Source organism: Manis javanica, chromosome 4, assembly GCF_040802235.1.
Source record: "Manis javanica isolate MJ-LG chromosome 4, MJ_LKY, whole genome shotgun sequence".
NCBI classification, from domain to species: Eukaryota; Metazoa; Chordata; class Mammalia; order Pholidota; family Manidae; genus Manis; species Manis javanica.
This window is the reverse complement of record NC_133159.1, coordinates 6371363-6398684: the sequence shown is the minus strand read 5'-3', so window position 1 is coordinate 6398684 and position 27322 is coordinate 6371363. Positions and strand designations below refer to the sequence as shown.

Below are 27322 nucleotides of genomic sequence, written 5' to 3'. Positions count from 1 at the left end.
TGTGGTGGAGAGATGATAGCAGCACCCGGACGTCTCTTCACATGTGAGGGAAGACATGGAACTCAAAAGAGTAGGTAGTAGTTTTGGGAAGGAAGACTCAAGGAATGCGACATGCCGGCCCACGCACGGCCAGCGGGCGCACGGAGCTCTTGCTGGCGTCCGCCTCCGCCTGTCCTTTGGCCCCGTGCTGTGTGTTCGTCGGCTCTCACCTTGTTTTCTCATGCTGCTTGTTCCCTCACTTCACCTTCTACTCAGTCATTGTCATCTTTTGACTTACTCCTTGCTTTTCATCTTCAACACAAATTAGGCTGTGGCGACCCTACAGACTGGAATGGATAGCAGGACAAGTAAACTTTAATATTCTTAGAAAAAGGGAATTTTTCACTGGCTTCAAGAGTGACCAGAAGCTAGAGAGGTATTTTAAATGGCCTTCAGACCAAGGTTTATTCATCGTAATAACCCTCCTTTCCAAAGAATTGAGCTTCAGGCTCTCATATCAGTGATAAGTAAATGAAGCCAACTAACCTGCTTTGTTTTCTAGAACATGTACTGAATTCATAGCACTGTTCATGGAGACAGACTCGCTGTCAGTCAAGGTGCAGGGAATCAAGTGCTTCAGAGCCTGCCACACACTCTTTTTCACTGGTTCTACTGTGTGTGTTAAGATACTTTGTTTCACAGAAGTCAGTAAAACTAGCTGAGATTGTTTTGTTTGAACTACTTGTAATGCTGAGAGACATGAGTTTCAGATGGGATGTAATTAGCAGATTAAAAACCTCCCACTTTGATGTTTTCCAGGAAGGAGAGTTTAAAGAGATTACATTATGTCATTAACCCCACATAGTTGTTTTACTGAGGAGTACTGAAACTGTTTTGAACTTAAAGTACCAGATATTTTTTTCCCTATATAAGAATTAATTTTGGATTTCAAAGACTAATCGATAATTAGAATCTATAAAGCTAAACTTATATTCACAACTATAATATCTTGGCTGATGATTAACTGAGAAGGTATTTATGTGATATAAAATTATCAAACTTGAGGTTTTAGAGCACTCAGAGTTCTGTAGGAATTTAGTAATGTATAGGTTACACTACTGTTGGCATCTTTGATTAGACTTAGATATTGGACACTAAGAATTTCTACCCACCAAAGGATATCTCATGTAGTTACCAAATATTTGCTTGCTATGGACCAGTTTAGTTCTAGATCATGAGAAAGGAACAGAATGTGTTAACTATTTTAAAGATTATAGTATGAAAACTTAAAAATAAGGAAAGATCTTACTATCTTTTCTCTTGATACATAATAATTTACTGTGGTAAAGTGATCGTTTCGATCTTTGTCAAGAGGCCAGCTGCCTTGTGCAGTATTGAATGCCAGCTGCTCTCAGTGGAATGTTACCCCTATGTGAGTGGGGTACTTCTCCAAAATTATGGTCAAATATGTGCAGGAAATACTGTACATGCTGTCCTGCTTGTGAAAGAACTATAATTAATGACTGAGAAGTCCTGTAGTTAAGGAAACTTCTTTAACTTTGCAAAAAAACCCAAAACCTCCTGCTTTTCTCACTGACGGAACTGTGACACCCTGTTGCTGCTGATTATTTCTCTAAGAAAGACTAGTTTTGAGAAAACTCATGTGGGAACTTGTACATTTTATAGGATGATAGGAAATCCTTCCTGCTCGATGTTGAGAACATGAGGGAAGTTGCTAAGGGCTTATTTATTAAACAGTAACTTCTTAAAGGGTTTTGGGAAGAGCTGTATATGGAAGCAAGTATTGGTTCAGTAAATCTGAGGACTTGTGAAATGTGAAAAAGATATGCTTTCTCTGGAAGCTAAGTATGTTATAAAGGACTTTTAAAAGCCAAAAATGATCTCAAAGTTTTCTGTGGCACTCAGAGAATAACCAGATTGTGTGAGGTGCCTGTGTGCTTGGGAGGTAACAGTGCTGTGGTCCTCTGTGGTACCCTGCTAGGTACAGTGGATGACTCTTCAGACAGGAGACTGTCCTGTACCCTCACACTGCTTTCTTTTCCTTTTGGGGAATTTACTTGAAGCCCAATAACTTGGTTGCCTTTTACACATGGCTTCTTCCTAAATGGAGGATTGTTAAATATTGTCTGTGATTAGATTCCCAAATGGGACTTGATTTTGTTCTTCCCTTTGCCTTCCTTTTTTGGTCTTTCCTTTCTTGGTGCAAAGTACTATAATGACATCTTTTGTTAGTGAGGAGACAACTCTTATTCTCACCTAATTGCAGATAGTCTATTTGTGTAGCTGTATCTTAAATGTTTATCTGTGGAACATGATAAGGGATTTCATCAGTGTATTCATTTTTGGATGATTTTTTAAAAATTAAGGTATAATTGATACACAGTCTTATGAAGGTTTCACATGAGCAACATTGTGGTTACTACGTTCATGCATATTATCAAGCACCACCCCCAACCCCCAACCCACATTGCAGTCACTGTCCGTCAGTGTAGTAAGATTGCTATAGAGTCATTACTTGTCTTCTCGGTGCTATATTGCTTTCCCTGTGACTCGCCTACATTATGTGTGCCAATCATAATGCCCCTTAATCCCCTTCTCCCTCCCTCCCCAACCCCTTCCGTTTGGTAACCACTAGGCCCTTCTTGGAGTCTGTGAGTCTGCTGCTATTGCGTTCCTTCGGTTTTGCTTCGTTGTTATACTCCACAAATGAGTGAAATCATTTGGTACTTGTCTTTCTCCGCCTGGCTTCTTTCACTGAGCATAATACCCTCTAGCTCCATCCATGTTGTTGCAAATGGTAAGATTTGTTTTCTTCTTATGGCTGAATTATATTCCATTGTGTATATGTACCACCTCTTCTTTATCCATTCGTCTCCTGATGGACACAAGTTGTTTCCATATCTTAGCTATTGTAAATAGTGTTGCGATAAACATAGGGGTGCATACATCTTTTTGAATCTGGTGTCTTGTTTTCTTCAAATTTCTGGGTCAAATGGTATTTCTATTTTTAGTTTTTTGAGGAACTTCCTTATTGCTTTCCAGAATGGCTGAACTAATTTACATTCCCACCAGCCATGTAGGAGGGTTCCCTTTTCACCGCATCCTTGCCAGCATTTGTTGTTTCTTGTCTTTTGGATGTTGGCCATCCTAACTGGTGTGAAGTGATCTCTCATTGTGGTTTTAATTTACATTTCCCTGATAATTAGCAATGTGGAGCATCTTTTCATGTGCCTCTTGGCCACCTAAATTTCTTCTTTGAAGAAGTGTCTGTTCAGATCCTCTGCCCATTAGGGTTATTTGGTTTTTGGGTGTTGAGGTGTGTAAACTGTTTATATATTTTAGATGTTAACCTCTTATTGGATAAGTTGTTTATGAATATATTCTCCCATACTGTAGGATGGTGACTTTTTGTTCTGCTGATGGTGTCCTTTGTTGTACAGTAGCTTTTTAGTTTGATGTAGTCTCATTTGTTTATTTTTCCTTTTGTTTCCCTTGCCCAAGGAGATGTGTTTAGGAAAAAGTTGCTCATGTTTATTTTCAAGAAATTTTTGTCTGTGCTTTTTTCTGTGAGTTTTATGGTTTCATGGCTTAGATTCATGTTTACTTCGATCCATTTTGAGTTCACTATTTTTTTTAAATTTTGGTATCAATAATTTACAATTACATGAGGAACATTATGTTTACTAGACTCAACACATCACCAAGTCCCTGCTCACATACCCCATTACAGTCTCCGTCCATCAGCGTAGGAAGATGCTATAGAGTCACTACTTGTCTTCTCTGTGTTGTACAGCCTTCCCAATGACCCCCCCCATTATACATGCTAATCATAATGCCCCCTTTCTTCCCACCTCCCCTTATCCCTCCCTTCCCACCCATCCTTCCCAGTCCCTTTCCCTTTGGTAACTGTTAGTCCATTCCTGGGTTCTGTGTGTCTGCTGCTGTTTTGCTCCTTCAGTTTTTTCTTTGTTCTTATACTCCACAGATGAGTGAAATCATTTGATACTTGTCTTTCTCTGCCTGGCTTATTTCACTGAGCATAATACCCTCTAGCTCCATCCATGTTGTTGCAAATGGTAGGATCTGTTTTCTTCTTATGGCTGAATAATATTCCATTGTGTATATGTACCACATCTTCTTTATCCATTCATCTATTGATGGACACTTAGGTTGCTTCCATTTCTTGGCTATTGTAAATAGTGCTGTGGTAAACATAGGGGTGCATCTGTCTTTTTCAAACTGAGCTGCTGCATTCTTAGGGTAAATTCTTAGGAGTGGAATTCCTGGGTCAAGTGGTATTTCTATTTTGAGTTTTTTGAGGAACCTCCATACTGCTTTCCACAATGGTTGAACTAATTTACATTCCCACCAGCAGTGTAGGAGGGTTCCCCTTTCTCCACAACCTCGCCGACATTTGTTGTTGCTTGTCTTTTGGATGGTGGCCATCCTAACTGGTGTGAGGTGATATCTCATTGTGGTTTTAATGTGCATTTCCCTGATGACCAGCGATGTGGAGCATCTTTTCATTTGTCTGTTGGCAATCTGAATTTCTTCTTTGGAGAACTGTCTGTTCAGTTCCTCTGCCTATTTTTTTATTGGATTATTTGCTTTTCATTTGTTAAGGTATGTGAGCTCTTAATATATTTTGGATGTCAACCCTTTATCGGATCTGTCATTTATGAATATATCCTCCAATACTGTAGTTTGCCTTTTTATTCTATTGGTGGTGTCCTTTGCTATACTGAAACTTTTCAGCTTGATACAGTTCCACTTGTTCATTTTTGATTTTGTTTCACTTGCTCGGGGATATATGTTCATGAAGAAGTTGTTCATGTATATGTCCAAGAGAGTTTTGCCTATGTTTTATTTTATTTTTATTTATTTTTAATTTTGGTATCATTAATCTACAATTACATGAGGAACACCATGTTTACTAGACTACCCCCTCACCAAATCCCCTCCCCCACATACCTCATTAGTCACTGTCCATCAGAGTAGTGAGATGCTGTAAAATCAAAACGTATCTTCTCTGTGTTGCACAGCCCTCCCCGTGCCTCACCCCACATTATACATGCTAATCATAAGGCCCCCCTTTCTTCCTCCCTCCCCTTCTCCCTCCCTTCCCACCCATCCTCCCCAGTCCCTTTTCCTTTGGTAACTTTTAGTCCTTTCTTGGATTCTGTGATTCTGCTGCTGTTTTGCTCCTTCAGTTTTTCCTTTGTTTTCATACTCCACAGATGAGTGAAATCATTTGGTACTTGTCTTTCTCTGCCTGGCTTATTTCACTGAGCATAATACCCTCTAGCTCCATCCATGTTGTTGCAAATGGTAGGATTTGTTTTCTTCTTATGGCTGAATAGTATTCCATTGTGTGTATGTACCACATCTTTATCTATTCATCTACTGATGGACACTTAGGTTGCTTCCATTTCTTGGCTATTGTAAATAGTCCTGCGATAAACATAGGGGTACATCTGTCTTTTTCCAACTAGGCTGCTGCATTCTTAGGGTAAATTCCTAGAAGTGGAATTCCTGGGTCAAATGGTATTTCTATTTTGAGCTTTTTGAGGAACCTCCATACTGCTTTCCACAATGGTGGAACTAATTTACATTCCCACCAGCAGTGTAGGAGGGTTACCCTTTCTCTGCAACCTCGCCAACATTTGCTGTTGTTCGTCTCTTGGATGGTGGCGGTCCTTACTGGTGTGAGATGATATCTCATTGTGGTTTTAATTTGCATTTCTCTGATGAATAGCGATGTGGAGCATCTTTTCATGTGCCTGTTGGCCACCTGAATTTCTTCTTTGGAGAAGTGTCTGTTCAGATCCTGTGCCCATTTTTTTATTGCATAGTTAACAATTTTTAAATTATTTTGGTGGTGAAAAGTTTTAAAATCTACTCTCTTAGCAGCTTTCAAATATACAGTGCAGTATTGCTAACTATAGTCTCCATACTATACATTTCATCTCCAGAATTTATTCATCTTCTACCTGAAAATGTGTACCTTTTGATCACCCACATGCATCCTGTTCTGTCTTCCCCCTCCTCCCTGCCACCTTTGTCAACCACTAATCTTTTCTCTGTTTCTGTGCCTTCATTTGTTTTTAGATTTCACATATAAGTGAGATCATACAGTATTTGTCTTTCTCTTTTTTTCACTTGAATAATGCCTTCAGGGTTCATCCATGTTGTCACAAATGGCAGAATTTCTGGAATTTTTTTGTTTGTTTTTGGCTTCATAATAATCCATATTATTGTGGAATAATAACACACACACACACGCACACACACATACTCTTTCATTATTCATTCACCTGTCGGTGGACACTTAAGTTGTTTCCATATCTTGGCTGTTGTAAATAATGCTGCAGTGAAATGGGAGCAGGTATTTCTTCAGATGGTGATTTCATTTCCTTCCAATACATACCTAGAAGTGGAATTGTTAGATCATGTAGTAGTTATATTTTTAATTTTTTAGGAACCTCCATACCATTTCCCATAGTGGCTGTACCAATTTACATTCCTGCCAACAGTGTGTTCACTAGTTTCAGTTAGATACTATCATTCCTTTATTCCTGGTCTGGTGTAACAGTAAAAAAAATTCAAATTGTAGGGAGATACTTTTCAATTTGGCATATCAGTTTTGTTTGCTATTTTGATAAGGAAGCATGTTCTTTAAAAAGTGCATGTGAAGTTGGTTTTCCATTTCTTGTATTTTGTCATATCTGATAATTTTGTTATGACTCTCCCATTTATCGTATATGTATTCCTAGGCTAAGAGAAATATCTGTCACATGCATGAGAGGAGAAAAACAAGCTTCAAGATTTTTCAGTCCCTTCTATTTTCATTAACAAAATGAGAAATTTTTCATGAAGATGAATTTTATAAAGACAAAAAACTTTAAGTTTGTTGTTTAATGAAATCTTAGGTGAATTAGACATTCCCTCTTTTATTTACAAAATTTGCTCATTGTTATTAGAAATTGGGGACTTAAAAGGACCCAGAAAGTGGAATTAAGTATACACTGAACATTGGAGGGTTAGTATCTTTTGATGCAAATGGAATTTAAGCTAGAAGAAATCCCAACTAAGGAAAATGAAACCTGAATCACAAGTTTTTCTGATGCTTGCAAGAACATTTTTGTGTAACAGGAAACATGAATTCTGGCACAAAGGGACCTTTAGGCCCAGTTTGAATGAAAGTGTTGACACGTGTTACACGTTCATTTGCACTTATTTAATCCAGTATAATCTGCTTAATAAAAAACCTTTCATTGGATCCCTGTTGCTAATAGGATCAAATCCAGAATTGTCACTTGGCACACCTGACTCTGTGACGGGCTTGTGTATCTGTACAGTCATCTTCAGACCTTTAGTTTGGGAGGAATCACAGTGAGGCAGTGTGACTGCCATAACAACTAGCACAGACTAAGTGGTATAAGCAACAGAAAATAACTTGTCACTATTCTCTAGGCTAGAACTTTGAGATCAAGGCATCTGGCAGGTCATGCTTCCCCTGAAGGTGCCAGGAGAGCTGTCTGTTCAGGCCTTTAAGCATAGCTTTTGGTGGTTCCTTGACTTGTGCTAGCTAACTGCAGTCTTCACCTGGCATTCTCCCTGTGTGCTCATCTGTCTCCTTGTCTGTCTAAATTTCTCCTTTTTAAAGGGGTACCAGTCATACTGGATGAGGGCCTACTTCCTTGTAACTAATAACATCTGCAGTGACCCTTTTCCACGCTAAGTAAATAAGTCACTGGGGTTAGGACTTCAGCTTATGAATTTTGGTGGTGGTGATTGGTGGGGTAAATACAGTTCAACCCTGTAGAGATGGAGGAGCATTGTTGCTCAGTGGCCTGGGGTCTTAATGACCACTTCAGGTTAGTTGTGTGTCCTTGGAACAGTTGTGGAAATGTGTATTTCTTACTTTAAGCACATTATAGTTTACTTTTATTTGTCGATTACATTCTTTTTTTTTCCCTTTCTGTTGAAATTTTATTTCATCTCTTTCTGAGCCCTAAGAAATGATTGCCTTTTAGTGCATACTAGGAAGTTACTCAAATTCTGCGTACGTAAAAGAAAAATATTTAGCACATAAAAAGTTTTTACTTAATGAGGGCAGAAGAAACTGGAGAAACTGCTATTCTAAACTTACCCTAACAACAAAAAAAGAGGAAATGATGGAAATTTTGAGACTAACAATATCCTTTTCAATTTCATAAGGAAAGGGTCATTTATTATAGTGACTCTGTAGATACTTGCTACTCCATGTATTGGCCACAGATTGGCATTCTGTGGGACATGGTTAGAAATACAGAATCTTTGGTTCTACCCCAGATCAGCGGAGTCAGAATTTTTTTCATAAGATTCTCAGGTGATTTAAATGCACGTTAAAATTTGGGAATCAGTATAATAGACCAGTGCTTCCCAGTCTTTTTCAAGTTGATGCACAAATAGAAAATGAATTCATTGCCTTAAAGGCTGAGAGGGTCCATATCCTATCACATCTGTCACTTGTTTATAGCAGACTAGAATTTGAGCAGATCAAGAAAAAAAGGGCAAGGGGTAGTGGGGACAGAAGATGAGCTTTTTTGTTTTTTTATTATTTTTTTAGTTTAGTATCATTAATCTACAATTACATGAAGGACATTATGTTTACTAGACTCCCCCCATCACCAAGTCCCCCTCACAAACCCCATTACAGTCACTGTCCATCAACGTAGTAAGATGCTGTAGAATCACTACTTCTCTGTGTTGCACAGCCCTCTCCTTGCCCCCACCCCATGGAAGATGAGCTTTTTAAAGGAAAATATATGCTTCCCTGTCTCAGATTTTGATACGACATACAACACGGCAGTTCATATGGAACAGAGGCATCTGTAGAATCAAATTCTGACCATTCAATTGGGCATGGTTTTCATCTTCTGAAGTGCCTGACTGCAAAGGAACTGTGAACTTGAATGCAAGTAGACAGGCAGGAGTGAGGGAGGGAGCTGTAACCATGGAAGATAACTAACACTGCTTTTAAAACATGTGCTCTTCTCCAGTACTTGCGTGGGCTTACTCACGTGTTGTTTCTAGTCCTTAAAAAAAAAGTCCCTGTACAGCCCCAGTCATTGTTGCACTGTTACACAGATGAGAAAACAAGGAAGGGCAAGGTCACACAGCTGGTTTGTAAGATGGCATAGGTCTGTGAGAATGGTTAAAGTCAAGAATGAATGGATATTTGCATAAAATACTGAAGAGAATGCAAAAAACAAACACACTCGTGTTGAAAGAAAAAGAAGGGATAGGCCCCTTTCTTGCAAAAAGCAAATAATATAATTACTTTGCTCCTTTTTTTTCCTACTCCTAAAATTGGTTACCTCTTACCTGACTTTGAAAATTGTTTCTCTTTCACTTGATACACACACACACGCAGAATGATTATTAGAAAGGTAAATGAATAGCAGTTATGGAAAGGGAAGTAACCTGAGTAGGGAGACATAAATAGTTGAAGATAATTTAAGTTAGTTCTGATTACTGGATTTGAACTCTAAACTCTGCAACTGGAAGGGAAATAATGTAGTTTTTGTGATTTAATAAAAGTGAACATATTGTATTAAAGTTTTTCTGAATGCAGGCTGTAAAACATTGGCCATATCACACATAAAAATAAAAATAATTTTTTGGTAGATTAACTCACAGAAGGGGTGGAAATCTGCTTGGAATGAGGGCAATTCTCACTTTTGGTCAGCAGGAACTACTGACCATTCCTTTTGGGTGCTTCACTGAAATAGGTGCCCTTCAGCATTTTCCTGTCCTTGCTGTCACTCAGTCAGAGTCATAGTGCCGGAAGAGTAAATTTAGTTGATGAAGCTTGAATTGCATGTCTGTGTCTTGGTTAAAAAAAGACGAGAAACCTTGATTTATTGCTCCCCCTAAAATTGCACATGGTGGGGCTAAGGTAATTCTCCACAATGAAATTAGGAAGCTGTTTGATAGGGGAAATAAATGAGAGGTGGCTTGAGAAAGGACACGTTCACCATAGACCACTTCATCAGGAGACTCTCATTGTAGCACTAGATTCAATGAGAACTTATAATAACACATGGATAGTTGGAGTTTGTTCTGCTGTGTGATAGGTAGGTAGGTAGAGGGATGTCAGTGGAATGCACAGTTGGTGCTTGCTCGTGTACACCGTTGTCTCGGCAAAAGGAGTGTGACTCGAGGGAGTATGACTGTAATAATGTAATTATATGGTATACTATAGGATTGTATTTAGCAGGAAAGGAAAAAGTAGGTGAGAATTAAAACCTTCAGTTTGGGCTGTTGCACTCACAAGAGTCCCTTACTCTCTATTTATAATGAAATGGAAAATGAGCCCTTCCCCCCACCCTGGGCTGCCATCCCCAGAGATGCCCACCCACAGCACATGCTTTGATTCTGGCAGGGAACCTGGCCTGCCACACTCTCCTTCACCAAAACGCTGTGTTACTCCATAATATTTTGGTGTCTTCAAGCCAGCAGTTGTGTTATGTATTTGAATGTTCTCCACAGCAGCCATCAGCTACTCAGGGGAGCTGCCTGAGCGGTCTTATTTCTTAAAGTATAATTATTGATTTAAAAAAATTGTAATCTGATTGCTGAGTATTCTGCCCCTTGCCCTGTATTTTATATAAGCCCTTTTAGTTTTAGTAAACAGTTTTTGCAGAGCATGAGGTTTTCCCAGCAACACTTATATTGTGTTGCAGCAGAAGTGACTACATGGAAGCAGTGAGCCCAGTGTATTCCAAAACTATGTTTCTCCAACCGAACAGAACTTTTATATGCAGCTGTTTAAAAATTACCCTTGATAATGATAAGAACATGTTAAATGGTAATTCTTTGAAGGCATTTTTGTGACCAGTTAATAATTAAATTCAGCAATGTAGCTTTCTGGCCGTCTACTCGTCGCAGCCTCCTGGGTCTCACTCTTCTACCTCAGTCATGCAGGCCCAACTCCTGGAATTGTTTGACACACCCTTTCCCCACTACCCCCCTCGCCCTACTAGGACCTCCAGTTGATGGGTCTCATTACATTTTCCGAGTTCCTTACTCCTTTATGTCTCATACCTGATTAAAATAACTCCATTCTCTTTTCTTTTGTTTCTTTTTCCTGCTGGTTGCTCCAAGAGGATGCGGGTCTTTCCCTTTTAGTTCACTGATGTACCCCAGGTGCCTAGAAAAGTGTCTAGCACATTCTAAGTCTTGGTCATTCATTCCCCAAATATTTATTAGCACAGGCAGGGATAGTGATTGCAGACTTGAGTGTTCACCTTGTGTTTCAAGGGTGATTGTCTTAGCTGTACGTCCATTAGGAGTTGGGCAGTGAACACACGTACAGAGAGATACAGAGCAGTTGATGTGTGAACTTTCTTGGGAAGGGTTCTCAAGGCTGATATTTATATATAGAAAGGACTACTTAGCAAATACGTGTGCATATACAAAACTCCAGGAAGTTTGCTTTGGTTTAAAAAATTGGTATTCATTTTGTTAAACTTAAAACTTAAAAACTATTCTACTTTTAAAAGCTCAGCTTATAAATCTTTTTGTAAGTTAAGCAAATTTTAATCACTTTTAAGGGATTTTTAAATTAGGATTGGTATTATTTATAAAGTAGTTAATACCTTCAACATTTAGGCTTGCCTATTAAATAATTTATTTCTATTGCTAAGGGACCTATTAACACAAATCTTTCCAAGTACTAAACTCTTCTTATAAATGAAATAAATTAGACCAATAAGTGAAGTGAACCTAAAAAGGTGTCTGAGATATTTCAGTGCTGTGCATGAGTTCACTTCAGTTTCAGTCTTGAGGGCCCATCTGAATCAGTTTCACACAGAGAGGCAATCCAGTGCAGTCCAGTTAGTGCCACCACTAGGGGTGGGGATGGGGGTGGCAAGGGGTAAGCTCTGTACCTTTGTTTCTTAATCAGCAAGATGGGGATCAGAACAACCACCTCAAGGACTATAATGAGGATTAAATGAGTATTTGCACCTACAGTCAGAGCTTCCTTAGAGAGGGCCAGGCATATAGTAAAGTCCTAGATAAATGTTACCTTTTAAAATTGGAATTACCAAGCTATTATTCCAAGACAAATTCTTTTACCTGTAAAAAGAACAAAAACCATCAACTATATCTTGATTTTTAAAAATTAACTCCCAAAATGTTAATATTCTTTTGCTAGTTTTAAATCTGTCTTAATTCTAAATCTTAGCAGGGATAAAGGGTGTGTATCAATTTAAGGAGGTAATTACCACCCCAGTTAATTTGGGTTACTTGATTTTTAATCCTCCTAGGTTGTAAAGATATGTAGCCACTAAAGGAAGATATTTATAGTCACTAAGTCTCCATGTTCAAAACTCCAAAAGGCAATGGCTTCTGACCTCAGCATTACCTAAAGCATTACCTTTGTTCAGAAAACCCTGCAACTCTCTTATGGTTGACTGCCCCCTCCTTTTTTTGAATGTTTGTTTCACTTTTGGCTCTAAAGATTGTTGAACATGATAGGGTCTTAACATATCTGTGCTTCCTTTCCAAAGACGAAGCTCTTGACCCTGTTAGGATGTTGGGTTCTTTCAGTTTCTTATTACTCTATGCCCTTTATTAATGTTTAAAATGTTCAGTGGAGTGCTCGCTCTTAAAATGTTCAGTGGAATTCTAATTCACAACAGTCTTGCCTGATTAGTTGTGACATTTCTTGAAGTTACTCTGTGACACAGGAGTAGGCTGAGGCAAAGCTTTTCTTAGGAAGCTGCTTTGCCTGTGCAAATGATCAAAAAATATCTCAGTGTGGAAAACCCCCCAAATTCCTAGCTAAGGTTATTTTGAGAGCAGACATTATTCTTTTAACATCTCTGTGGCTCTTGTTGAATACACATAGGCTGTTCAGGACTCCGTTCAGGTGAGACAGTCATGCTGTGTTCCTGGTTATGTGTATTTAATGTTTTGAATCTGAATTGGCTTTGCCTTTTGTTCTGGTTTTGGTTTGTCATAGTTGATAGAGAGCTTTTTTTTGGTGGTATTGGTTACCAAGTTTCATTAATTGCTTCTTTAGACAATACTGTGGAGTATATCATACTAAACATAGAAGCCTTCCTCCCCTCTCACCCACCCTTTTTTGGTTGCAGTAGAGCCCACGTCTATCTAGTTCCTATAAAGCATTATATGAAGTAGAAAAAAAAAAGGCAGGATGCAGAGGTTATCAAGAGCCCCTTCATGCTCAATATTTTGATGATAAGACTTAGATGGCCCAGTTCTTTTTTTTCATTTGTTAATTGATGGTATGTCGCTTGCATACTTGTTCCATTTTCATTTCACTTTTCTCCTCTCAAGTTCCAAACGTGGTTTTCACATAAGAAAAGGTACTAGATCTAGATTAGATGGCAGATGGGGTGCCTCTCCTTTTCCAGGTGATCCAAGCTGAATGTAATACGTTTGGGACGACTGCTGTGATCAGCTGGTAGTGTTTCTCATGTGCACAGGTGTGGGGATATTTTCCACCCTTGAGCTGGATTCACAAAATGAGGTGATTTTTCAGCCCATGTGAAGTACATGACAAGGAACTTGGAGATGTGATGTTGGAGGCACTCTGTTATCCTTGTTGGTCACTGGCTATTTTAAATAATTAGATAAAAAGGTATTGACTAAAAGGTTTATTTTGTGTGCTTCAGGCTAGTATGCTTGATATTAACCTCTAGAAAATTCTTGAATATTATATAAACATTGAGATTTCTAAGCAATTATGTCATAATCAAATAAAAGCCTTTTTACATCATAGTCTCCTGTGGTTGAAAATTTTCATTATCAGCTGAGCTCCTTTGTTTATTTAGTGAGCATATCTAGAGGAGTGGTTAGCAAACTTTTTCTGTAAGGGGCCAGATAGTAAATATTTTTAGCTTCGCAGGAGGCCATACAGTTTCTGTTACATCTACTAAACTCTGCCCCGTGTAGCGCGAAAGCAGCTATAGATAAGATATAAATGAATGGTCATGGCAGTGTTTCAGTAGAACTTTATGGACACTGAAGTTTGAATTTCATATTATCTTCACATATCAAGAAATTCTGTTTTATTCCTCTCAGCCATTGAAATATGTGAAAACCATTCTTTGCTTGTGGGCTTTTCAAAAACAGGCACTGGGTCAGATCTGACCTGCAGGCTAAACTTTATGCCTTGCTGACTCAGCCTCTCTTAAAGTCCTTACATTTCTTTCATCACCTAGTATTTTTTGCCACACTAAAAAAATAATTTGTTTTAATTTATCCAGTTAAATTAAAAAATAATTTTTACTTGTTTGTACTTTTGAAGTCGTTTCGGTATTAAGTTGTAACTTCTGCTTCCTATCAAACTCTGTGAAGCATAGAATGGTGCCTGAGGAAGGTAATTATTGGGATTCCACCTTCTCCCCTTGAATTCAGTATAAATGCTTTTCAAGAAGCTTGCCAGTGGAGAATAGATCCCTGTGAAGCAGTTGCCATCCCAAATGAAACCTTATGTGTTTGTTTATATTGAAAGAGTGTTGCATATATTTCTTCTACATAGAATCTGAATAGAAACTGAATGAGGAAGGAAAGTGAATTAGGTAAGATGTCATCATTGTGAATTGGCACAGATTATGAATATCTTTAGACATTATTACCTCAAGGCCACGTGATACGTTTTGGAGTCTTGTTAGTTGGCTGGTTATAAAAGCAAGCTAATAGCCTTCAGGAAACCGTCTCTGTTTAGCACAGAACCTAGAGGGACTACATTAATAACTTGGTTAGCTTTTTGGGAGTGACAGCAGAGTGTGGGTGGGGGTTCTTTTGTTTGAATCTCCAAGCTGGATACTAAAATCAGCCTGGTGGACTGTGGCGAATAGAATCCCAATCACAGTGGAACAAGATTTATATTTACCTAGAGTCTAATTGGACTCAGATTTCCTGCAGTTATGTTAAAATCCTCTGCCCTTTTGCCAATCGAGCAAGCATTTGAACTCCTAAGCTCTGGGGGTTTAGCTTTTCTGGCTCAATTAATTGTTAAATGTTCCCTTTATTATAATTATACATTAATGCTTTGCTTTGTAGTAGCTGAGGAAATTGCTGAAAGAGTTGTTTAATCTGTTATACTCTATCAGTTTTGTAAAAAACTCTTTTTAAAAGGAAACAATTTTGATTTGAAGTGGCATGGTGATATTTGAGTTGGATAACATCATTTAAATTGAAATGCAGGAATTTGGCTTTGCTCTTGACAGAGATTGGCTTGTATTTGACATTGACCCATGTGTTTGTCATCTTTCCAGATATTGCCTTCTATTTATTCTGACAGCTTCACCAGCTGAGAAAATCAGACTTTCCAAGATTAAAAATACTGTCTGTGAATATAAAGATGGAGCAGTGTATTATGTTTGTCAAATTAGTTTAAAATATATGCACAAAAGTGACTTCTTTCCCTTTTGCAAAACATTTAGAATAGATACTATGGGTGTGAGTTTTGCTTTGGAGATGTCTGAGTAACCTAAATACTAGAAGACATAAACATATATGCTTTTCTTTTTTATCCTTCATATGTTTGTGTTAGTATAAATTTTGTAATGATTTTTTTTGTATCATTAATCTACAATTAGATAAGGAACATTATGTTTACTAGATACCCCCCATCACCAAGTCCCCCCCACATACCCCATTACAGTCTGTCTATCAGCGTAGTAAGATGCTATAGAGTCACTACTTGTCTTCTCTGTGTTGTACAGTGTAATGGATTTTTAAGTACCATAAAATAGATGGGAGAAGGTAAGTAAATTGTTTGGTTCTTTCATTTTAATGCTTAAAATGCCTAGAAATGGATAGACTTCTGAAGTCATTTGACCAAGTCTGTTAAATTCACACATAATGACTCTTTATCATTATGTAATGTATTAAATATCCAGTACCTTTACATCTTTTTCATTATTTCACTATTAAATATGTGCTCAAACTGATTAGGCAGCGCACATTATGTTGCATATGAAGGATATTATACATTTGTTCACTCATTTAACCCCTAAATTTATTTTCTCACTTGCATCTCCAAATTTCCTTATTCAATTGCTTTTGCGAAGAATGCCTTTTCAGTGATGTCCAATGTGATAGTCAGTGTGTAAACTGAACTGTAAAAATCAGATATTGTTGTTCTATATTCCCTCCGAAGGCTTACAGGCATTGTTCTGGCTTTCTTTGTGTGCCGGGCAGATGCTGATGCTTGACAGATGGTGTGTTAGTGTCTCACTTTAGACTGATCAGTAGAGATTGATGTAGTAAAACAAATCGGGGGAGGGGTTTGATTATGGCTAGAAGTTCCTTTTAAAGTGGGAAAATGGACTGAGTCTATAATACAGGTTTTTTTAGTATTTCAATATGTTGCTTTTCATTATTCTCAGCTTTTACGTTAACATTTTAATTTATGCTCTGTTAATAAAACTATGCGTAACTGTTGGCTCTAAGGCAGGCTCTTACTATTAGTGCTGTTTAGTTTTCAGACAACTTACCCTGAACATACCGTGGTGTTGGTGTTGTAAAACATAGGTACTGTGCAATTTACCAAGTTGAACAAGGGAATTTTAATAATACTTAGTATAATTATGATTTTTTTTTCTTTTTTAGTAGAAGGGAGTTAAATGTCACAAAAAAGTCTCACCTGGTACGTTGTGTTTTTATATTGTCAGAAACAGTTACCTGAAAAGTAGCTGTTTAATTACCACTATTCCATACTGCAAAAATACAGCTAACATTTTCAGTTTGCACTGACAGTTAACTCTGGCAGCTCTCAGATTTGGGGAGATTATATGCTTTTTCCTTACAAGTGATTTTTTTTATTGAGGTATCATTTATATACAATCTTATTATGAAGGTTTCACATGAGAAACATTGTGGTTAATACATTCACCCATATTATCAAGCACTCCCCCAACCCCCGTTGCAGTCACTGTCCATCAGTGTAGTAAGGTGCTCTAGAGTCACTACTTGTCTTCTCCGTGCTGTACTGTCTTCCCCTTGAGCCACCTACATTATGTGTGCCAATCATAATGCCCCTTAATCCCCTTCTCCCTCCCTCCCCACCCACCCTCCCTCATCCCTCCCCTTTGGTAACCCCTAGTCCCTTGGAGTCTGTGATTCTGCTGCTGTTTTGTTCCTTCAGTTTTGCTTTGTTATACTCCACAAATGAGTGAAATCATTTGGTACTTGTCTTTCTCCACCTGGCTTATTTCACTGAGCATAATACCCTCTAGCTCCATCCACGTTAACAAGGGATTTTTTAACCTGACATTTCATGCTAGGCAACAGAGACCTGATTTCCAGTTTGTTCTCTGTACTGGCTAGCAAGACATTTTGAGGGAGAAAAACCCTGGGCTGTCTTTCAGGCTCAGAAACTAGAATGCTTCTGAAGTCTGCAGAGACTATCCAAAAAAATAGACATATGACATCATGGAGTGCAGTCTTTTTAGAAATTGCATTTGGCATTCAGGTAGTGATTCGTGGAGGCTAGTTGTTTGTAGAGACCATTAGTTTTGTCATGTTTTACTTCTGTTACCTCCCAGCTGCTAGGATTCTGAGTGTTGTGACATCTGATACACATCATGTGGCTTCCCAACTCCTTATTTAGTGTTGCTTCTGTGACCCAACTTCTGTAGTGATTAGAGGTGGTCCATTTTTATGTTCTCTTCCCTGAATTTACCTGCTGTTTTTTTTGCCTTTGCCCTATGAATGCATTTAAAATTTGCCTAGGCCTTTCTTTCAGTTTCCCCCCTGTATTTTCCCTCTGGAATTCTTTTTTCTTTCTGGTGAATAAATAATACATTTTCAAAGAAGAAAATTGAAATGCTCAGATAAGCAAAAGTTAAAAATTAAAACCACAAAACTGTTAATATTTTGGTTTATGGTCACTTTTCTTAGTAAACATGTATGGAGTTATGCTATTCACTGTTTTGTAATAATCCTTTTTAACTCAATGTGTTCTGAATTCATTGCCATGCCATTATTATAATTATGAATCATTATTGCTGCTGGGTATGCAGCAATATACAGGAGTTTTTAGTTGGGAGTCCATGGTCAAACTAGGGCACTATGAATAGAATTTAGGAGATGTGAACTTGGGTGGGTAAAAAAAATGACATTTCTTTTCATTAATTCATTAAATTTCAAATGATATTCAGTATTTACTTCAGTTATGAAGGTATGCAGTAAACCATAGTAATATTGGCAGTACCCATGACATGAATATGTCACAGGTATTCTCATATCACATACTGTAGGGAAAAACATCTCAAAACAATGTTTATGTTCATAATGCTTTGAAGTTATGGAAGTTATCAAGGGAGTAACCTTTAGCAAGTCCTATTTAATAAATCAGTAAAGAAGTGCATATATTATATTGCAATTACTTTTTCTCATTGTGGTATTTTAATACATGTTATTTTTGTGAATTTGAAACAAAAATATTTTTTTGAGAATGGTTGATGACTAAAGGTGTCTAGAGCACACAGGACACTAAGTGCACTAAGGCACCGTAATGTAACCAGTTATATGTTGGATTTTAGGTCTTTTCCAGATATTCTCTATTATGAACAATATTTGTACTCAATTTCCTTAGAATTGCTGAGTTAGAGGCTGTTTGGGCTTCTGAAGACTTTAATGTATTGTCGTAACAGTTCTTTCTAATTTTACCTGTGGTATCATAGGACTTTGGCCCCTAGAAGTGAGTGAATTTATGGTTTTGAAATTAGAAAAGTATTCTCTAGGTAGAGAAGAAGACTTTATTGTCATCTTTGGATAATTGTCACCTCAGAGAAGGGGTCAGACACATTTGTGTGCTGTTTTTATCCATAGTTAATGGTGTGGAAAGGAGGAAATAAAGCTATGACATTAGAGAGAATGTCTTCTTTCTAGTATGAAGAAATACGGAGTGTACTCTGAGAACTTAGTCTATTATGAATTCTGGTCAACTTTAACTTTTATAAATGATCTAGAAAATGGATCATTTGATTATCAGCGCTCCCTCTATTTTTGTTGGAGGAGCAGCTACATATTCTTTCCAAAGTCCCAAAGTCAAACCCATGTAGAAGTGGAAAAGAAAGGGGGGTAGCCTGAGTGTGTGCCAGTAGATGGCATCCGCCTGCCCTCCACACAAAATGCCAGTCAGTTTGCAGGAGAAGTCAACCATTCCTTCTCCCTATTCTTGAAGCCTTGAGGGTGGAGTCGTGCTAGGGTCTTGAGGTAGCAGTGAAGTCTCTCTGGGGAGGCGCTTCTGGGCTGTGTTCAGCTGGATTTCATTTGCCTCTAGAGGGTGATTCTTAGTCCTACTGAAAGGTAATAGTTTATGCTCTCTAGTCAAGCTCTTTTAGTTATTCGAAATCAAGAGCTCTATGTTCTGTGTTTTTATATACTTCCTGGGGCCATCTGTTCCTTCCTAGTTTTCCCTATTTAAAAAAATTGGAATATTTTCTCCAAATCATTGTTCTGGGTATCACTCTGTACATGAATGTAGTTTAAATACTTTGATCCATTTTAAAATAATTAAAAGATAATTTGTTTACAATGGCCAGAAATGCTGAACTGTGAATTAGTAAATTCTTGGTTTGGTTCTTCAGCTGCAGTCAAAGGTTTTGTTACTCCATTGTGTGTGGCCTCCATTCCCATTGTTGTTCGTAATACATTTCATGCTCCGCCTCCAGCCAATACACTCACCTTCAGCCCAACAAGAAGGATAAGCAAGGCAGGGCCTCCTCTTTTCAGGAATCAGTTTCTGAAAGTTGAAATACTTAGGTCCCTTTATCCCATAATCAGAACTTTAGTCACATGACCAAACCAGCTATAAAGGAGGCTGGGAAATGTGGTCTTTATTTTGAGGGCCTCTGTGTCCTTCTAAACACCAGATGTTCTGTTATTAAGGAAGAAGGGGAGAATGAATTTTATGCTTAGGTAGCAGTCTCTGTTAAAGAATAAAAAACAAGTATAGTTAAAATTAAAGACATATAGTTGTTTCCATGTCTAGCTTCAATATTAGATGGTGAACATGTCAAGGGAAGAACAGTATTTTTATCCACCTCAGTGTCTCTAGCATTTAGCTAGTATGTAGGTGGTGCCCAATAAGTCTATATGTATTTTATGAGGTTATAATTCTGTCCCTTATAGAATATGTTTATCTTCATTTTTCAGTTTTAATGTAATCTTGACAAAATTTGCCTGTTACCACTTTAGTTAGAATGGAGAAATCTTAACCCACCCCCCACAAAGTTCTGATTCATTTTATTTCAGATGTTCAAAACATGATTTTTCCAAGGTACAAATTACAAAAAGCAAAAACTCTCATTAAGTGTTATATTGGCCCAGAGCAGCTGTACTCATTTGTTGAAGTATGTTGAGCAGAGTTTTGTTTAGAAAGTAACCAGAGCTTTTTGTGGCCCAAACAATCCATGAATTCTTTTATCCCGTTATAGGAATTCAGAGGTATTTAGATACTTGAAATACTGCTACCTGTGTCAGATCTTTGGTATAATTTTGATTATAGAACTGACAGGTGGATGGCAGATTACAGGGTAAGATTTCACCTACCACAGAATACTTTTTAGTCTGAGAATGACATATACGTTATAAAGCAAAATTACTACATATAGAATCACAAGGGGATAATTGGAAATCACTGTGTAGGTGGAGTTTTTTTTTTTTTCCCAGTACCTGTTGGGTACTTAAAATAATGACATTTATAATTCACAGTGGGCTGAAGATCTTCAGTGAATATCACAGGCTTCAATATTTATTCAGTCATGTGAGATTGACTAGATGTTTTAAATTTAAAATATCTTTAGTGTTAGATTCTAATTTTAAAAGAAACACCTGTTAAAAGAAACACCTGACCAAGCAACGGTAACTTTAACAAAAACCCAAATGAAAACAAAATGATTTAAGGGAGAGAAGAAAGAGGTACAGGTAGAATAAGAGAGTCAGGGGAACAGGTTTCATTTGCCCTTAGATGTTTCTATAAATTAAAGCAAATGATTAAATTTGAGGTCCACAGAAACCTTAAGAGACTTGGAGTAAGCTGGTAGAATTTAATGGGGGATGTGAGATGCCAGTTCTATTATTAATAGTGTTTTATTAATCAGCTAGTAGCCTAAGAGCACAGTTTTCTATGTCTATATCTTTGTGCCGGGTGTTTTGTGGAGTGAGATAGGGCAAGACACAAAAATAGGCTTCCAGTCCTTGACCCTTCATTTCATGGGGAGAAATTACATTCATTCAAGAAATAGCCAACCGGAAGCGGGCAAATACCAACTGAAAAGCACAGACTGTAAGTTGGTGGCATTGGGAAAGACATGAAGGAAACTGATTTAGTTCTGGAGGCTGGACTGAATTGCAGTGGGAATAGGTGGAGGTAGAGCATCTCTAACAAGAGCAACAGTGTGAGGAAGTTTGATGGAAAGGGGCGTGACTAGAACGTGGTTATAGGAGAATCAGAAACCACCTGAGTGAATGTAGGCCATCAAGCTGAAGAAAAGAATGAAGAAGGATAGCCTGGGGTTTTCATTTTCATGTGCATTGCAGTGTGTCAGTCCAGGACCCTGGTGGTTATAGTCTTGGGATAGCAAATTATGCTTGCCTTATTATTATTTGGATCTTGATTTGATAAGTTTCTTGTAAGGTGCTTTTTTTATATACTTTTTCCCCCCCTCCTTTAGGCATCCCTTACACAGCTTTAAGCATCCCTTACACAGCTGTGTAGACTTAGGTGAAAGTCTAATCACTTAAGAAAAAATCAACTCATGGGATTGTTGCGTTGTCTGGTAAATAAAACTCACAGAAGTAAATTTCTATTAAGCAGAGTATCAATCTCAGAAGTTATTCAGTACAGTATTTATTAATATAAGAAAATAGTCCAGCAGTAAGTAAAAAAAATACAAGGATGAAAATTTTAATCTTCAGTTTTGCTAGCTTAAAAAATCCATAATAATTGAGCATCTCTCTGTGCATACTGACAAACTTTTCTCAGCCTTTAACTCTTTCTGCAAAGTTTAGTGAGTGTTTGATTGGGAAGGAATATTAAATGAAGATATACATTAGTCTTACAATGAAGGCTTAGAGCATGGATACCTATAAAGTATCAAAAAACTGGTATGGGAAATTTTGTAGCTTAATGCTTGAACTGTGGAACAGTTGCTTTTACAAAATTGAGACCTGCAGACCACAATTAGATGTCATTAATTTTGTTGAATAGAAATATGTTCCATTTACTGTACAATCAGGAGCCGGGCTTGAATGAGTTTAAATAGATGAAATCTAAATTATAGTGACAGTCCATTAAACAGCAGAAAACCCTGTAAAGAAAATGGATTCATTATGATACCAGTTTAAAATAAAATCATTTGCCAAATAAGAATTATAGCCCAGACATTGTGAATTCTCCTGTGTATTTCCAGTGAGCACTGAAAATTGGTTGAACCATTTATTGTAAAGCCCAGGTTCCCAGTGCATTGTTTTCTGAAAAGGAGCAAGCAGTGTTGCTTGAAATCTGCTCTGCAGGATGTGACACCAGAAAATCAGACTAGCAATTTGTTGTTAGCCATATGGGGATAGAAGAATCTTTGCTCCAGCCTACTTGTCACTGGTTATTTGTTCCTATGAACACTGGGCATAGTATCCCTAGAATTGTTTGAACTCTGTCCACATTGGTTTCCTAAATGTATGTTTTTCAGCCATGTTCCAGTTATAATCTCTGTGCTAAGTCCTTTTAGCATTTCCATTAGCAATATCTCCTTTACTTACTAAGGATTTTATAGAATTTTTTTGGGTAGGATTCACTAAATGGGGGGTGAGGTTGTTCTTTGCTTTTTCAGGTTTTGAAACAGTGTAGGCATGATGGTGCAGCAAGAGTGAGGCAGTGAGAAGGGCCCTTCCCTTGGGGCCTAATGCTCTAGGACACTACTTCCATTGGGCAGTTAAAATTTTCTAAAGAGATTGCCCCGCCTTCCTGCTTAGATTCCCTGTGTTCTCTGATGGCACATATGCTGTACGTGAACACAGTAATTAGAAACTATAAGAGATCTGTATCACTTAATGGGAGTTTGGATGTTAAGCTGGCTAGAATCTTTCATAATAGGGATTCCATATAGGTTACAAGGAGGGCTTTTTAAGGAACATTTTCAGAAGAAAATGATGATGAGAGTGCTTAAGATGTTCTTTGCTTGAGTGATGCAGGTGTCAACTTGTGGCTAATATTTAGCATGTCACTATAACTAATAAGATTTCTGCTGCTGGCAGAATGATCTTGCCTTTTCTTGTTCTACAGAGCTTTTCAAGTCCATGTGGCATATGACTGGGGGAGAAGGGGGTGTCTTGCTGCAGCAGTCATTCCAGAACATCAGCCAGCATTACTTTTTAAAGTTAGAAACATAATTGCTTGGATCAGATCTCTAAGCTTTTGATCTATTGTAAGATTTTCTAACTTCTAGAGGAGAAAAGAGAAACATGGGAAATTTAAATGAAATCCCTTTTAGGTTTAATACCTGCCCTCCCTTGTCCCCCTCCCTCAGCTTGTTTTTTCTCATAATTTAATTCCCTTTTAGCAATGAGGATAAAGACATGAATGTTCCTTAGAAGTGTACAGTGTTCTGTTTTTAGACAAAAGCCCATGTAAGCTTTGCTACTGAATGGACAATTGAGAAATTTGAGACAGCCAGGAAATTTGACTTTATATTAGATTGTGTTGTTGTACCCATGTTAAATCTTTGTAATGTTAAATCATGATCATGTAGCATGTCCTAGTTCTTAGGAGATAACTTGCTGAGGTCGTTAGAAGTATCAGGTCTGCAGTTCATTTTCAAATGGTTGAGAGAAAGAGAGAATACAAATGTTGCAATATATTATCAGTCACTAAAGTCAGTGTAGCAAAATGTTACTAAGAAATGTGGCAAAATGATAACAGTTAGGAAATCCAGATGAAGGACATAAGGTTGTTTATAGTAAATTTGAATTTACACAAAATAAATTGGGAGGACACCCCTTCCCCCCCCAAAAAAGCTCATGTAAGCTTTGTAGTACTTGTTGGGAATCTGTAGACATTTGAATACATGGAAGTTAATTTTGATGAAGTTTACAAAGGAAGAAACCAAGGATATATATATACCTGAGATATTTTTCCACTGAGTGAAAGTGGAATTCTAATTCCAAGATTAGAATCTTTAAGAATATGTTACAAGTCAGTTTTGATAACAGTTTTCAGGGCCAAAACACAGGATAAGAGTAAAGACGGAGAAGATTTCACTTAAGGAGGTGCTGTTTTCCCAATTTTTGTTTCTTTTTCCCTTTTTAGTTTTCCAGTATTCCCAGACAATGTGAATACCCCTTTCCCATGAAAGACTCTTGCAGGATCTAGCGGAAAACTAAAAGTAGGCCATCCTTCAGTCAGTTGAGTTATTTCTTAAAGAAGTGCTTATTAGAAAACAACATTCTTTATGTTCATATTGATAGAGTGTAGTAACTTTCTTGCTAGGATTTGGTATATATAACCTCTCTTCTGTTTTTACATTTTTGTTCAGTTCATTTGTTGCTCACATAGTTTTTGAGTGTTCACTATGTGGAATGTAGTGCATTGTTTATAGAGGTGGAATGGTGATGGGTTTGCATATTGTCTGGAAGAGAATGTGGGAGATGAGAGGCTCTGTTAGCCATGCAGTATGCGTGGAATGGGACTTGGGTGTCAGGATTTCAGTGTTATTTATGGCTTGTGCACATACATACATACACACCCTTTTTGTATGTCAGAAATTTGGAGACATTCCTGTTAACTAGTAAGGTACTTGAGGGCTTTTGATTCTGCGATATTAGACCAACCTGTTACTTCATTGGGTGTCAAATGTTTAAGACAAGGGAAAGCTGAAGAGCAGAGAGTCCTGAGTGTCAGCCTCCAGGTCTACCACTATGCCACCTAACTTGGTTTCTGGGAAATTTTTTTTTGTGTGTGAGAAAGTCTTTGTTCATGCATGCTTTTTATAAGTAGAAAAATTTTTTATAGGGAATTACGTTGGAGCAGCACTGTCATGCTTTGCAAAAGGGGTGAGAAGTATTTCAAAGATTAGTAAGGAGAAATGCGTTAATGGACAGGGAAATTCTCTCAAGGACAGAGCACTGTGGCTGAGTATTGCCTCTAGAAGATGAACACAGCTTTAATGCTGGGCTCACAGCACTGCTTGCTCAATTAGTGGGTAAAGTAAGTGTCCACCGTGCTCTGTGAGGAGGCTGTCAGGAAAGATGCTGACAGGTTCTTTGTGTTTCAGGATGACAAACTGCCTGATGCTTCAGGCTGTGGTTTTTCCCCTTGAGAGGACTGCAGTCTTGCTTTATTTATGTAAACCTGCTGATTCGCTGAGGGTTGAGAAAGCAGAGAGGGCTTTCTTTGCTTTGAGAATCTGCCTTCGGTTTTGGCTGACTTCCTTCTTCAGCTTAGCAAATGCTCTGTTGTTTGCAGATGGTACAATAGATTCTTGGACACAAAGCTATGTTGAGGTTTAAGAAAAAGCCAGAAATGACCCTGTTCAGTATCATTGCCCAAGTAATGGATACAGGTTTTGTGGGCACTTAAGCGTGTGATCCATTCCCAGGCAAAGGCTAGGTGTTAGAGAATAATTCTCAATCTAGGCCTATCGTTTCATTTCCAGACACGCCTGGTAGAGAAAAAATTAGTTATCATATGTTGTTTGAAATAATTGATATTGATGATAATAGCTGTACTAATTTTTCTGGCCCCTTTCAGGCTTGCTGATTCTAATATTAAAAAAAAAATACATATTTGCCCTGCAGCAGCCATTTGCTCAATCTGGTAAATCTGGATTTTCATATGGGTAATTTTGAAAATGTGCATTATGCACTTAATGGATCACACCAGCTTTTGTTCAGTTCTCTTAGAACTGCTAGCTTTCTACTTTAAAAGAAAAGGCTCTTCTCTCTCTCTCTCGCTTCTTCCTCCTCTTCCTCTTTCTTTTTGTTTAAGGTGTCTGCAAGCATTCGCAATGCTCCTGTTGGCCATGGAAGGTTTTCAGGTTGAGGGTCATTGATCGAAATGACTGAAACTGATTTTAGAACCAGCTTCAGACAAAACATGCACTCATAAATTGCATGAAAATTCTTGGCAAATCGTTTTGGTTTTAAAAGATTACTGGGTATATATTCCAACTGGGATTTTAACATTGCTCTTGACTTACGTTCTCACCTTTCCCTTTCCAAAGAATCCACTTACTTGTGTGCTAACTATAAACATACAAGTAAAATTATTTTCTTAAATAGCTGTGTAACCAATGAAACAACAGGGAAGTACTTCTTATGTATATTTGGCCTTAGTTAGCCTTGTTTTGAAAATCATTAAGAGGAATAATAGATAAATCTTTTTTTTCTGAGACTTAATTCCAAATAGCTTTTTAGAATATATTCACTTTTAGTTGGAGCACCCTAAGTTTTACGGGGGGCTTATAAAGAAAAGTTAACTCTACCATAATTTTTGTGCTTTTTATTTTAAAGGGAATTAGAAAACTCAGATAAAAATAATGTATTATTGCTCATTCTTATGACAAGTTTGACATGGTATAAAAAGTTTTTTATTCATATTACCCCTGATCTTAGCCATTCTGTGTTTTATGACTCTTTATGTAAAATAAGCTCTAAGTTTTGTCTCTTAATTGTGAAGTAAGCTTATTTGACTTCTTCAGTGTAAGTTTCAAAATGCTGATAGAGATTGCCTGATACCATAACCTGTCTTACAGATTACCAGGATTCTGTTTTGGAACCTCATAAACAAATTAATAGCTTTGGATCAGTAATTTGGGTTGCCATGGTAGGTTTTTAAACAAAAGAGGTGGCTTTTTATATAGGAAGAAGAAATAAACAGATGTGCTAGTGGCATATGTCACTTTGAGGGTGTCCTCTCTTGGACTCCCCTGTTTCTCACAGCAGCCTTCCTCAAGCCAGGTGTGAGGCAGCCTCTCCAATGAGACAGCTGGGAGTGTTGCTGGCAAGTGTTTAGGTAGAGGGAGGTCAGTGGTTGTTCTGGGCTGACCGACATATTCCTTCCCTCTCTTTTCCAAGAGTTATATCCAGGTATATTCACAGATTATCATTTTCCTGAATGTAACCTTGCAAGAGAAATGAAAGAATATAGATTATCCTACTTTTTCTGGAAAACTTTTTTATGTACAAGTTAATAGCTACTTTAAGTCTCAGAGTAAGAGGGCTTATAGTTATAATGATACTACTGATTATGAAAAGTATATAAAAGGCTTTTCTTTGTATAAAAAGAACAAAG

The 27322-nt window shown here is 37.6% G+C and overlaps 1 protein-coding gene across 7 annotated transcripts in view; it reads left to right on the top strand.

The window, feature by feature from the left end:
* RERE (arginine-glutamic acid dipeptide repeats) overlaps positions 1-27322 on the top strand; it is a 412748-nt gene that overhangs the window by 159752 nt on the left and 225674 nt on the right. The window lies entirely within an intron of this gene.